This window comes from Ictalurus punctatus, chromosome 15, assembly GCF_001660625.3.
Source record: "Ictalurus punctatus breed USDA103 chromosome 15, Coco_2.0, whole genome shotgun sequence".
In the NCBI taxonomy this organism is placed as follows: Eukaryota; Metazoa; Chordata; class Actinopteri; order Siluriformes; family Ictaluridae; genus Ictalurus; species Ictalurus punctatus.
This window is the reverse complement of record NC_030430.2, coordinates 11800227-11815226: the sequence shown is the minus strand read 5'-3', so window position 1 is coordinate 11815226 and position 15000 is coordinate 11800227. Positions and strand designations below refer to the sequence as shown.

Genomic DNA, 15000 nt, shown 5'->3' with positions numbered 1-15000 from the left:
GAAAAGAGATTACAGCATTTGTATAATTCCCAGAGAGAGCCTAGCTGATGGGGATTATTGTACACATGAGTGCTGCAGGATTTTGGAAGAAAAAAGCGCCACCATGTTCAAAGTGTTTTTAGTGTTCTTTTATGTCAATCAGAGAGACAGACAGCTAGAGAGGTATGCTTGCTTGGCCCTAAAGGTCCGGACAACAAGCTCAAGATGATGGTAAGAAATAAAAAAGAAGAAATAAGGAAACAATGAGCAGATGGTCTCTGTTTCTGGACACCAGATACATATCAGATATACTTTCTCTTAAGACAAAAGACTACAACCATCCAAACAAAGGGTGTCAAATCAGAAAGCACTATTTAGAACCAGACCAAAATATACACATACATCAACTATAGACTACATGCATGTAGTGAATGTAAATAATACTGTGCCTGTGCCTGCACCTAACCTCAACTTCAGGATTGTAAAGGAAATCTTTAGAATCTTTTCATTTTACAAAAAAGCTGCTTTTTGTGTAGAAACCTCCCCCCCCCCCCCCCCACCCCCCCAGCTTTTTTATGGAGACCAACCATTTGTCTGAAAATGGTCAAAACTGTAATGTATTTCTATCTTCACTTGGATATTTGGTCTCCAGAAATGACACGTATGCATCACAGGCACACACACACACACACACACACACACACACACACACACACACACACACACACACACACACACACACTTAATTCTTGGCGAATAGTGAAATATAGAGCTACATTGACAAGAGTCAGATTCAGACAGCCAGCCATCATTTTCCAGCTCATTTACACTGGTTATTGTACATTTGAACCACAGCTACATGACTAATCATGGTAATTGGGGCAGTTAGGCAGCTGTACACACATGCCCACATCTGTTTCCAGCTTCTGGATGACTTCTGCAGGCTTAACTACAGCTATGATTGTTGAATGCATACACTGCTGCAAGCTATATCAGACAACTCTCTTCCAGTAAAAGGGTACGATGCAAGAAATTGCAGCCACACACAGCACAACACAACACAGCAAGGATAAAACATTGATAGTAGTGTAACACAGTGTGTGTAGTGTATGTGGGTGTGGCAACACTCTGTATTGATAGTCCTGCTCTCAGTCTGTAGATTACTAGCAATACCCTGCTGCCTGAAGCTTTGCAGATTTAATGATGGTGTGTCTCTCAGTCAGTTGGCTCTGATGTTTGTGGAGTGTGTGTGTTATGGGGACACACACACATGCACACACACGCACACACACACAGAGGCAGATGATAAAAAGAGTCTGCAAGGCTTAATCACTTCTCACCATCCACCAGTCATCAGGACAGGGGACTCGTGATGGCTCAGCTTTGTGTGTGTGTGTGTGTGTGTGTGTGTGTGTGTGTGTGTGTGTGTGTGTGTGTGTGTGTGTGTGTGTGTGTGTGTGTGTGTGTGTGTGTGTGTGTGCATGTGTGTGTGTCCCCATAACACAGCCTGATTATGTGGAAGCTTGATGGATCAGTTCAGTAACAAAGTGTAGCAATGACACTGCAGTCTGCATTAGTGCTTGAATCCATCAGAGACACACAAGCTTAAACCTCTGTGTGAAAGGGATTCTTTCATTTCAGAGATTTAAACATTTACAAACTATATTTAAATGTACAATCTCATTTGGTTTACATAAAGCTCCCCAGGCTATCCAGGACCTCTATCCTGGCACTGCATATCATTTAATAATCAATTAGACCACAGTTTCCTTTAACATGTGTGACCTCTACAGCTTAAGCGACTAATACCTGTGTGTGATTGAGTGTGCATCGTTGCATTTATGCACCTGCATTTACAGGCTTGACTTATACATTGCCTCATGAATAAACTGCAGCACCTACAGGCAATACTTTTCACTGCTTATGAGAAAGTTGTTTACAGCTGCTTTCTTGCCTTTGCCGACAGCCATTAGATCTGGGCACCACCTGCCCTGTCAGCAGCATCTCTACAGCCAGCGTAACTAGGCAACAGCGTGAATACACACTGAGAGACAAGTGATCCAGCCCTGAGTTACCACTGGCACACCCATGTGTGTAATTAGAGAGAGGTTTAATGACAATTATGTGTGACTGTAAATGTTTTGCTCTCTGGGTTTGAATTGAATTGAATTAAAGAAATAGGCTAGTGCTTTTCAAACTAATCTCTATCCACTTCTTCAGAATTACCACAGACAATAATTGAAAACATGTTTCCCTGTACAAAGACATTTAATCTATACTCCTCCTCATTAAAATGGAAAATAAACATTTAATCTTCCCTTATAATAGAAGGCTAAGGGCAGTTGTTGGGGCAGTCAATAAATATTTATGTGAAACACACACTTTTAGTCATTGTTTTCATGAATACTTCAGTCAAACATATTTAACACTCCTATTATATTGGGAACAAAAGTTACATCCATTATGTTATGGGTCAAAATTACTCCCACAGTTTAAATACACATAAAAACAGCAAAGAACAGCTTAAAACAGTAAACCTGTCCAAGACAAGCCATAAGAAGAAATATTTGCATAAAGTTCATGTCAAGTTCATGAACCTAAATGAGGAAAGTCAAAAAATTTTCAAAGAGAAAAAGAGAGATTAACCAGTATTTCAGATATCTCAAATGTGGAAATGGTCAAATTGATCCATAACATAATAGGACGGTGAAATTAAGGTATGATCATTCATCCTTACATAAAAAGCATTATTTGTCAAGGGAAAAATTTTGGATCAGATCATGCACACAAAAAATGTGCAGCAATACTTTTACTGTATAGTATTGCTCTAGCTTTGAAAGTTTGGTAAACTACTTGGTAATGCATTCTCTCATGTCTGTGTGACATACTAAGCTCTCAACAATCCTAGTTTTTCATTTGTGTTGTATCATTGCATATTTGAAATCATTTTAGCCGGATTAACATATTAATGATCTTAGATTATGTGCACCATTTGGCATGACTGGTGAAAAGGTCGATCTCAATGAGGAAGAGCCCATTCTGATCATTCGGCATCTGCACAGTCTCAGCTGCCTGAGAAGGTTGAGTAAATGAGCACAAGATCACTTTGGAAGCTTTGGCACACTATATGTTGCCAAAAATCAAAAACAAAAAGCCCACTAAGAGTAATGCCATTTTACTTTATGAATAGTAAATCAGTTCATCTCTCAGTACAGGAATCAATAATCAAAGTGACACAGCAATACTGTACAAATATAAATAGGCAGCAGTAGGAAAAGAAACGTTAATACTATTAATATATGTTAAAACAACATGCACTGTTAAATAGTTACAGTGGCACACTGTGACTTTATTTTTAAGTCTGTAAATAATGTGTAAGTGGTGACAATCATTACTTATTTTAAATACTCATTGTTGGTGAAGGGCTTCTTGTGCTTCGTCAGGAGATGGCTAAGACTGAATGAATCCTCAGTAGCAGCTTTAGCTCTTTTGGTGGGTTTTGTGAAAAGTGATTGCTGGTTAAAACCAATTTTAACTCTTGAATTCTTTTCTCTCATATTTTGCACTTGTGTGGGAATGAGTCCTTGAATTTTGCATGGCTACTGGTGTGATGGTGCCTCTATTACCCCTTTACAACAGCACTAAAGTCTGGTGACAATTCAAGCAGACAGTTTTCAAAATGATAGGAAATTATATATTTTCTCCTTATTTCATTACTTGTCTGTGGTTTCTTGAACAGAGTTCAATCATTAACGGTGCACATACAGTATGGATTAAAGGTTAGCTAGCTACATATCTTAATAGAGGGTTGAGGTGACGTAGACAGAAATAGTAACCTGTAAAGGTAACCAAACTGCAATTGGCCACTGATCATATTTTTCTTGGGCTACTCCCTTACCTTTACAATTGCACACTACAAATTAAATATTTACTGTATTTAATATCTAGACAACCAGCAAATATTTTACCACTGCATGGTTTTTTTTAGTTGTTGATTTTTATTTTAAAATGTGTTGCGATCATTGACAGTTTGTGTGGTTGCAATCTACTAAAAAAGCGATCAACTGGTAGCTCACGATCCACAGGTTGGCAACAACTGATCTAAATCGATCTTCTGTTCTTTCCTCAGCATAGGGTATTGTATTAAATTAAAATTCTAGTCCATGGTATTTGCACACACACTACAACAACAGTAGATTAAGCTGAAAAAAAATCAACTGTAGTACTCCCTTAAGGAAAAAAAAGAGGAATAAAAATAGAGGTGGTAAACCTCCTGTTAAAGTATGAAGGGAATCAGCTTACCTGATGATGAAGGACAGCAGTCTGTCTGCAGCCCATGTGCAGCTTCGTGGCACTTTATGCAGTTCTGCTAAACTGTACGAGAAAAGAACAGCGATGAGACTGAATTAACACAACACACACACGTACATACAACACTGCTGCTTACTGACCCCTAAACAACAACATATACATTAGTTTTGGTATAGGTGTAAACATACACATGTCCAGATGCACACAGACACACAGCTGCATCTAATCTCTTCATATCCATGTCAGCAGTGTTGCTGATGTAAGGCTCTGCACATTCGTTACGAATGCAACATACATCACTGAGTGACCTTCACCCAGAGCACCAATCAAACCACACCAACATAAAATGAATTTCTCAAACTCTCTGATGGCAGACAGAACAGGGAGCAAGTGTCTCCTCTCTGTAGCTGAAGTAGGTTTTAGTTAAATATGCATGAAGAAGGTGACAAGGTCCACTTACTTCAATCTGATTCACAGAGTCTCTTTCCCTCAGCAAGGTGACATAAAGTTCTGCACATATAATTAATGAACTCAATGAATATGTATTGCAGAGCTCTGCTGGGCAGGTGAAGGGTATTTCACTATAGATAACACACATTTCCATTTTTCTGAGCACTGGATAAAGGGTGGATTAAAGCACTCACATGTGGCACTTAAACCCGCCCACAGTGCTGGAGTGAGTATGAGTTTTTTTTCCTGTAGCACATCTGTTCACCATGCCTGTCTCACCTTTATTCTGTAATGTCCTTGAAAATGGCAGTCACATTTTTATGTCAAGTGTCTTGTTAAGGGACCTTATAATTAACAGGAAACACGGTATGTTATAAAAAATAAAAAAAAGTAGGGGAGGCTAGGGGGGTTTGTTCTGTGGGCATAGTGTTTATGAGTGAGAATCAAAATACTTGCATCTGCAGACCCATAGACCACCATCGTATAAACACAAGTCACTATCAATTACACAAACACATACACACTGCACCGTAACATCCGCACTCCACCCCCACCAACCAACCAACTGGTTGCCAGGTAGCATTTGTTTGCAGTAATATACTGTATTTTTAAAATAGAATGCTAAAGTGTTTTTAGAGGCTTACATTATATTAGCATAGTAACAGTATATTAGCATAAGAATCACAGCCATAATTTCATAGTTATACTGCTGTTATAATTTTTACTTAAAATTCTATGTGGAATTTTAACTACTTGCTCTCTAAAAGGAAATCGAAAAACGTATTTATTAAATACAGACACACTTGAAAATTAAACCTATAAATACTATAAATCATAGTCAGTGCTAGTATGAACTGTAAACATAAAAATGTGGTGTGCTACAGGTGCCTAAGGTAGTGCTAAAGATTTTTTTCTGATTTGATTACATCTAAAGAACCAATGAAGTCAAGATATCAAATAAATAAAAAATCACTTCTAAAACAATCCACATACAACAGTCTTAAACAACATTAATAATGCTCAATTTGTTTTTACTAGGGTTGGGATACTCGCTCCTGGACTCGGACTCGAGTCCGTACTCAATTCTAATTATGAATGAACTTGGATTTGTCACAAACTCAGGTAAATTTGTACTCGAACTTGACACGGACACAGACATTTTGGACTCGGAAATTTTTCCGAGTACAGTCAAGGCCACATCATACTGTATGTAACATGAAAAGAAAGATATAAAATAAAAAACTACATAAAATTAAATTAACAAGAAATTAATGACACTTGAAACGTGTGCACAGAAAGCTTCCGTATTTTGTCTCAGCCAGCTCAGTTACATCCGGTGCGGCACCAGAAGCTGTTTTCGCTATTGGCGATAACTGTGAAGATGGCGCAGGAGAGTATGACATATTACACTTGCTGTTTACAAGAGCTTTCCCAGATTTCCCAGAATGATGTTAGTCGTATTAAAGATAAAGGCTGTAAAGATGAGCCAGAAGCAAGATAGCTCGCAATGAACAAAGGTTTGAGGTGTGGAAATGTGGTGAACTGGTGATTGGAAACAGTACGTGTGATTAGAAGATATGGGTTATCTTCTATGGGCTAGAGCAGTGGTTTTCAATGTGTGGGCCGGGGGTATTGTGGGGCGCCAGCAATTACTATTAATAAAAATTTTATTTTACCTGCAGCAAAAGAAATGGTTGGTGTGATGTGTGGAGAAAAGGCCCACAAGCAGTTAAATCTAATTTCAATTTCAGATACTACAGTTGAGAGAAGAATAAATGAAATAGCAGATGATATAAGTCAGAAGTTGTTTAAAAACAATCGAGAGGTTCCTTTTTATGCCCTACACTTGGATGAATTGACCAATATAGCAAACCTTTCCAGTCTCCTTGCTTATGTACAGTATGTACATAATGGAGAATTACAAGAGGATTTCCTTTTCTGTAAGCCATGGTGGCTCAATCAACTGCCGAAGCCATATATGAACTTTTGAATGCATTTATTGTTTCAAATGGAATAGATTGGTCTAAATGCGTGGGTCAGAGCATAGTCAGAGCAAGAGCAATGGTGGGGCATTGTAACGGAGTCGTTCCGCACGTGAGAACAGTTGCACCGATTATGAGCTCTGTCCACTGCAGTTTACATTGGGAAGCAGTAGCTACCAAGAAGATGCCCACAGATCTCATAAAGACTTTCATAATTTCATAAAGACTAGGCCCCTTCAGTCATGTTTGTTTTGACTTCTCTTTGTGAAGAAATGGGAAGTGACCATGTTCAGCTTCTTTTACACACTGAGGTACGAGGGCTTTCACGAGGCAGGGTGCTACCTTTTTCTTCTAATTATGTAACGAAGCACGGATTTTTTTTTATCTGACTCAAAATTTCCCTCTTCAGATTGCCTCAGTGATATTGAGTGGCTTGCAAAATTGTCCTGCCTTTCTGATATTTTTAATCACCTAAATGGAGTGAACTTGAATATTCAAGGCAAAACAGTGACAGCGTTTCAAGTCCAAAATATAATCGAAGCCACAATAAAGAAACTGGACATGTAGGCCAGGTGAATTTCTAAATCAAACTCCAAATCGTTTGAAAATTTGTCACATTTTTTGACAGAAGAAGCCGTGAGCCTACCTGCCTCGGTTACAAAGCTGATTGAAGAGCATCTCCAAGGTCTGAAGAGCCAGTTGTGTGTCTACTTTCTATCTCCAGATGTTCAGGTTACCTGGATTGAAAATCCTTTTTTAAACTTGTGTGAGGGAGCCGAAACAAGTTTAAGTGCAAAAGACCATGACATACTTATCTTGTGACAGTGCTTTAAAATGAATGTTTTCTCAAAAATCTTTAGCATATTTTTGGATTCATACTCTCTCAGAGTATCCTGATCTTTCTGACAAAGCTCTGAGGATTTTGATGCCATTTCTGACAACATACTTATGCAAAGCTGGATTTTCTGTGCTGGTAGCACTCAGGACAAAATACCGGAATAAGTTTCATCACATTCTACAATTTTTTGCACTTCAGCCTGACATACAGCGCTTAGTAAATGCTAAACACCACCAAACTTCACATTAGGTGAGTGACAAAGATTGTAGTTTATGACATCTAATTGTCATGTGAACAAGTCGAAAAAGGTTGTTTTTGTTGTATGTTATCCATTTAGCTATGTTTCTTTCATGGTTGTTGTTTTCAAATTATTCACACGTTGCAAATTAAAAATGGTCAGGTCTAACGTTTGATCGATGTTTTCTCTGTTCTGTGTTTCCCTCGTCTCTTTATTTTAGTTTTTCCCTTCAACACAGCAGCTGCATGCAGCCGCTCATTGGTTTCTGCCTGGTTTTCTCTCTTTTGATTGTTCACTCTATATCTGATCTCGATTTGCACTTGTCACTCGAGCCTGACTCTAGTCTTGCTTTGTCCAGTGCTCAAGTTCTCTGCTGGTTTTGACTGTTTGTCTCAACCCTGCTCTGCCTGTTCCCTCTGACTGATTACTCTGCCGATGGTCTATCTGCTGCCGACCTCTGCCTTGATCTGTTTTCCTGAGCAGTGCCAGCCCGAGTCTCTCAAGGCTTGGTGACCCGTTATCTACGTTTTCTGTTTATTCCCAATTCATTCAATAAAGACAGTTAACAATCTAGCTTCTGAGTTCTCAGTTATAAAAATAGTGGGGTCAGTTAAAATTTTTGCAGTGGGCCGTGGAAACGTGTTTGGTTATGTGGGCCGTGAGTTGAAAAAGGTTGGGAACCACTGGGTTAGTGGTTATAGTAAAGTTAATGATACTGTATGCTTTACTGTAATTTCAAAATGTAGTCACAGCAGTGTTACTGTAGCTATGAAGTAAAGTTTTTCCAGAATAACACGTACTGTAGAATTTTGATCCACATTTAAAATATCCTGCCAGCGCCAACCCTATTTTATTGCAGAAAAAAAATTGTTACATATTTTTCATATTCCTTTACAGAATTTCTGGCATTGATTATGTTACACAATTTAGCACTGAATCACTCGGTGAAAAAGACTTATTGCAGTGATGATCCTACACAGAGCACAAAACTCATATAGTGTTCACAACCCATTTCACAAATATCTCTTTTCACTTATAGGGCATATGTAACAGATACTATAGCTTTTAATTATTGCTCTGGGATCAGCCCATTTTACCCCATAGCTGTAATCTTAACCACTGCAGGATAAAACAAAACCCTGATGTGGCATTACCTCAGCATTACCCGAGAACAGCATGTATTACATTGAGCAACAGTAATTAACTGCTTAGCAACGTGAATAAAAAGCAACAACAGTGACCACAGAATCCCTCCCATTCACACCTCTCATTTCCTGCTCTTCTAACACACACGCTGTGTTGCATTTCCTGCATCACTGTCTGACCGGCGGCATGCATAATGTAGTAGGTAAGAGCTCCACGGCCCAAACAACAAGAACAAATATGATGCATTGGATGTTTTAATAGTCTTTGGTACTCACAACCTCTTCCTCATTTTGGTTTTCAGGAATATTATTTGTTGTTATGCATTCAAGCTAACTACAGCAGTTTATGCATACTGCATACTGATTGATTAAGGAATACATTCTTTCACTTGTGAACATTTGTTCACATTTCTGACATGCTTCGATAAATCTTTAGTTGAATGTTAACTACTTTGGGCCTTCATAGCACATTCATAAGCAGTACATAGTAGTTGATTTATGAAAGATTTACATCAGAGTGTGTGAGGTGACATGGCTGATGTAGTATGTGATTTTTCTCTGTACTTGAAAGACAGAGGAACCCTCAATTTTCATAATGTCTAGATGTTTGCTAGATGATTGCTACTGTAAATAAATAAAGTTATTAATTTCTTTTTAGTAAGACATCAGACATCTATGAAATATATCCTTTTAGCTGACATAGTGTTATACATGCTGACATAGTGTTATACATGCCAAATGAATTATAATTTTAGTTTGAGAATGTGATACGCATACATGCTGCTGATATAAAACCCACAAATTAGGGGTTGCAACCCCACGTGGGGTCACTTGATTTACAAATGCACTCATGAGAAAAAAATCTTCTCTTTTGTTGTACTTATTTACTTTAGTAATTAGAAATATTGTGCTGACTATGCAATGGATTTTGTTTGCTGCTATTTTTAAATGTCACTGGGACAAACCACAATTAACAAATAAGAGCATATTTACTATTTTAGTCTTCTAACACTAGCCTGACGCACTGCAGTAGCATAGCCTTGAACATATTGAGTGACTCAGTAGAACAGCAAAATTCAAGAAAACGAACACGAAAATGTGCTGAAACAAAATATGGATTTAAAGTCCCAGTGAAGCAGTGTTATTCAATGTGTTGATGTAATTTCCACTGAGACAGGAAGTCAGGGTGGGACCATATCGAGTGGCTCCCCCATTTTAAATAGCTAATATCTTTTAGCTTACCTCACAGCCTGGGCTAAGCCGTGCTTGACAGTTAGTACCGTGGATTTTTATAATGTTGGGAGAGGGACACTTCAGATTCCAGAGAGCATTTGATTGGACAGAAAATCTGATGAGAAGCTGATGAGAAGTGCAGAACGATGTTATCAAAATTGCTGATCCATACTGGTGATAGAGTGAGACTGTAAATTTTGAATGCGTATATCTTCTAAATGCATGTTTGTTTGTTTTTTAAAATTATTTTGCAGCACACTAGCTTATAGATAACCTTAAGGCTAACATATTGATAGTAAAAGCCACAAAACTTCAATTTTGAATTCATGGTGGCTTTAAAATCATGACAATAAATAATGGCAAGAAACCAAAAGAGTTTTGGTACACTGCAAAAACAGAATATGCAGATATTTCTTTGTATACACTGATGATTGTTCCTTTTGCATGCTGCTGTCTATCTGAAGCTGGATTCAATACTCTTACCTGTGTTATAAGGCACAATAATAATGCACAACAGGTTCTTGTGGTACAAACAGAATAACACAATTCAGGCCATTTATTGGAAAATACTTCAGACATTCAAAAACGTTACTACATAACTCTGCTTCACTTTGGGTGGTATCATACCACGCTTATGTGGATTATTTTCCTACAACACACCCCTTTGTGTTTTATTCCTTACATATCATTCAAAGCTGAATATGACAGCAGAAATGAGACACACCCTTTAAACACACTCCCTGTCTCTTTCTGAAAATGTGCCAAGAAAAATAAGCTAACCCTTCCCACTAGACTGGTATGTCAGTGCAAGGAATTTTTTTCCATTTGATTTTTAGTCACATACTATATGTACAGTATCATACTGTATGTTTCTGACATGTGATAAAATGTTAAAATATTAAAATAGTACTAATTGTGAAAAATGTAGGGTGGTCAAGGCTTGATGTCGCAGAAAATATATGGTGTCCGTATTTGGAGCCAGTGCCCAAAAATCTTTGGAAACCATGTTCTAAATTGTAATTACTGTCCAATTACATCTATTCATCCATTTTCTGTACCGCTTATCCTAATCAGGGTCACGGGGGAGCCTGGAGCTTATCCCAGGAGACTCAAAGTGGAGGACAACCTGGATGGGGTACCAACCCATTGCAGGGCGCAATCACAAACACACACTATGGGCAATTTGGAAATTTTAAACAGCCTACAATGCATGTCTTTTTACTGGGGGTGGAAACCGGAGTACCTTGGGAGAACATGCAAACCCTGTGTCTACAGGGCAGAGAGGGAAATAAAACCGCCAACACTGGAAGTGTGAGGCAAATGTGCTAACCACTAAGAAATCGTGGCACCACTACTGTCCAGTTATGTTCCTCAAATCTTTCATTAAAGGTAAACTATGTCTACATTTCCAGATGAAAAATACATTTTAAAGCTAAGAACAATAAAGGTTCCATACAGTTTTGTACCCTTTTTTTTCTCATTGTTGTTGTTGTTGTAATTAACATTAGCATTAACGCTTCAACACTGCATTTATGCTGATTGTGCTAGCAATGTGAACACAGCCAAAGTTTTTGGACCTTAATTAATAAGTATATCCATAACTGAACTAATTGCTACTCTGCTAACTTTTATGCACAATGAATTTCAAGAGCAATTAACTAAACTTTGCCAAAATACATTTATATTGTTGTTATGGAGAGACTAATAAGAGGCACATGTTGAGCAGCTCTTATTTATTGTGAATACTGTGAATACTTTGCTAATTGCTTTCAAAAAGCCGTGAAAAATGACATTCAAAAATGTTACTACATGTTCGTTTTCAAAGGGAACAACATTGCATGAGCTTCACGTTATGGGAAGCACCCTTGCACGTGACCGGTATCTGAAGCTTGTGTAACATTATGCCTATTTATAGGCCTGCCGTGATCAGGTGACATGGTAATTAAGCGCATCGCATGATATAAAATGGCACGCCATCAGCCTTATTATCTTCAGCGAGACTGCTTCTCGGTCATTCATTTAATGCTCACAAAAGACTCTTCATGTCCTCTCTATCTTTTCAAAGAAGATTACTTTTCTGTCCTTTTAAAAAAAGAGAAAAGTATGAGTGACAGAGAATTCAGGAAGTGTGTCATGTGTTTAGCCAGTTCCTTCCCCGTCACATCAAGTTTGCCCGGGCATCCACAAGTGGTGCCCTGTCCAGCAGTAGTGCAAGGGAAGCACAGAAGGCAACTGTGTCAGCCCGCCTCCCCATGCCTGCTAATGAGTCTGATCTGAGAATGATCATAAAGGCCAAGCAGACAAAGAAGTAGTGGTCCTGATGAGAGGGATGTATCAGCAGAAGCTACTGCCAAATGTGTCTCCATGGGTACTGACCACCGTAGAAAAGGGTTACAGTTCAGAACTTGACCCCCTGGCTCAAAGGTGTGCTCACCACAGTAGTCAGCACAGAGCAGAGCCTGACAAAGATCCCTCTTGGACAATGGGGCCATAGAACATGTACCCCGTTCCCTGAGAGAGGGAGGGTTTTACAGTCGTAATTTCCTGATCCGCATAAAAAAGATGGAAGGATGCTGCGAATTTTAGATTTGCGTTATCTGAACCATACTCTTTGGACATACAGGTTCAAGATGCTGATGCTCAAAATTTATCATTCCACAGATTCAGTTCGAGGACTGGTTTGTGAAGATAGATCTAAAAGACACATATTTCCACATAAAAATATCGCATAGTCACAGAAAATTCCTGAGGTTCACATTTGGAGGCAAGATGTACCAATATCGGGTTTGTCCCTTTGGGCTAGCTTTATCCCCTCACACCTTCACAAAGTGCATGGATGCCACTCTGGCTCCCTTGCAACTCCAGGGCATCTGTGTGCTAAACTATCTGGATGACTAATTAGTTCTAGCACGATCCAGGGAACTGGCAATTCAACATTGAGATTTTGTTATTGCCCACATGAGGAGCTTGAGGCTCAGGTTGAACCTCAAGAAAACTATGCTTTCTCCAGTGCAGAGAACAACTTTTCTAGGGGTTATATGGGATTCTACTATAATGAGGACATTTCTATCCCCAACACACGTAGGGTCAATCCTATCAAAATTGAGCAAGATAAAGCTGTGTCTGGGCATCCCCTCCAGTGTCTACAAGAGACTGTTGGGGCTTATGACAGCAGCAGCCAATGCCATACATTTGGGCCTATTGCACATTAGACAGTTTCAGTGGTGGCTGAAAAGTCGGGGGTTTCATCCAATGATGAAACCTTGGAGCGTAATGTGACACACAGCAATGCCTACGTGCTCTGAGAATTTGGAGGTGTCCCCAGTTTCAAACCTCTGGTCACACACTAAGGACATCTCCTTATTGCAAGACGGTAATAACAGATGCCTCCCTCACGCGCTGGGGATCGGTCTGAGATGGCTGTCCAGCTCATAGTCTCTGGAGCAGCCCTCATCTGGAGTGGCATTTAAATTGCCTAGAAATGCGGGCCATATTTCTAGCACTGAAATTCTTTCTTCTTCAATTGAGAGGCCACCATGTGTTAGTTGTGACAGACAACACAGCGGTGGTCACATATATCAACCACCAGGGAGGGTTACGTTCGCGCCCCTTATTCAGGCAGGCGCAACTAATTATTCTCTGGGCGGTGGGAAAGCTCTTGTCAGTGAGTGTAACCTACATTCTGGGCAACCTGAATGTGGGGGCAGATATCATGTCAAGGCAGGGCCTGAGGCCCAGGGACTGGCGGCTCCATCCACAAGTGGTAGAGTCCATATGGCAGAGGTTCAGCCAAGTGGAAGGGGATGTGTTTGCCTCCGAGGAGACAACACACTGCCTGTTGTTGTTCACACTCACTCATCCTGCACCTTTGGAGCTGGACGCCATGGTGCATATGTGGCCAAGGTCACATCTGTACACTTGTCCCCTGATCACTCTGCTCCCACAAGTTCTAGCGAGAGTTCACCAAGACCATCTATGTCTGCTGCTAGTAGCACCTTATTGGCCAGCTCAAATATGGTTTTCAGACATAATGTCCCTGCTAGACGGCCCTCATTGGAAGATTCCCATCCACAGGGATCCACTGTCTCAAGCCGGAGGGCTAATTTATCACCCTTGGCCGGAACTATGGAAACTATGGGTTTGGCCCCTGAGGGGCATAGATTCTGGTCTCTCAACTGAGGTTGTAGAGACCATGTTGAATGCTAGAGCACCATCCACAAAGAAATTGTATGCACTCAAGTGGTGACTTTTTATCTTGTGTGAGGAACGTCAGCTAGACCCAGTAAACTGTGTAAACTTTGTGGGGCAGTGATGGCTTGGTTAAGGTTAAGGTTCTGGGTTACTGATCCAGAAGGCCGGGGATTCAAGCCCCAGTGCTGCCAAGCTGCCACTGTTGGGCCCTTGAGCAAGGCCATTAACCCTCTCTGTTCCACTGTATCATGGCTGACCTTGCGCTCTGACCCCAACCTCCTAATATGCTGGGGTATGCAAAAAAAAAAGAATTTCACTGTGCTGTAATGTATATGTGACCAATAAAGACTCATTAATAGCTACAGTTCTGGAGTTCTTACAAGGACTTTTCTCAGCCAGGGTCTATGTGACTGCCATTTCAGCCAGCTATGCCTCTATTGATGGAGCCTCTGTGAGTCAACATCCTCTAACATCGAGGTTTATGCATGGTGTAAGGCGGCTGAGGCCCACCTTCAGAGCACGTATAGGTGCCAGGTGCCCCTTTTGAGCCCTTAAAGTCAACCTCCGAGAAGCTTCTAACTCTAAAGGTAGCTCTTTAATATCTGTATACCGTGTTGACATTTCTGTAAAGTT

At 39.8% G+C, this 15000-nt stretch overlaps 1 protein-coding gene across 5 annotated transcripts in view; it reads right to left on the bottom strand.

The window, feature by feature from the left end:
- The window catches only part of sulf2b (sulfatase 2b), a 158764-nt gene that overhangs the window by 107814 nt on the left and 35950 nt on the right, over positions 1 to 15000 (bottom strand). For 4 of the 5 annotated variants that reach the window (XM_017486937.3, XM_017486934.3, XM_017486933.3 and 1 more), the window contains one exon: positions 4282 to 4353. The exons of the other annotated variant lie outside the window; for it this stretch is intronic. The gene's annotated coding sequence lies outside the window, so the exon portion shown is untranslated. The remainder of the gene's footprint in view (positions 1 to 4281; positions 4354 to 15000) is intronic. 5 annotated transcript variants of the gene reach the window in all.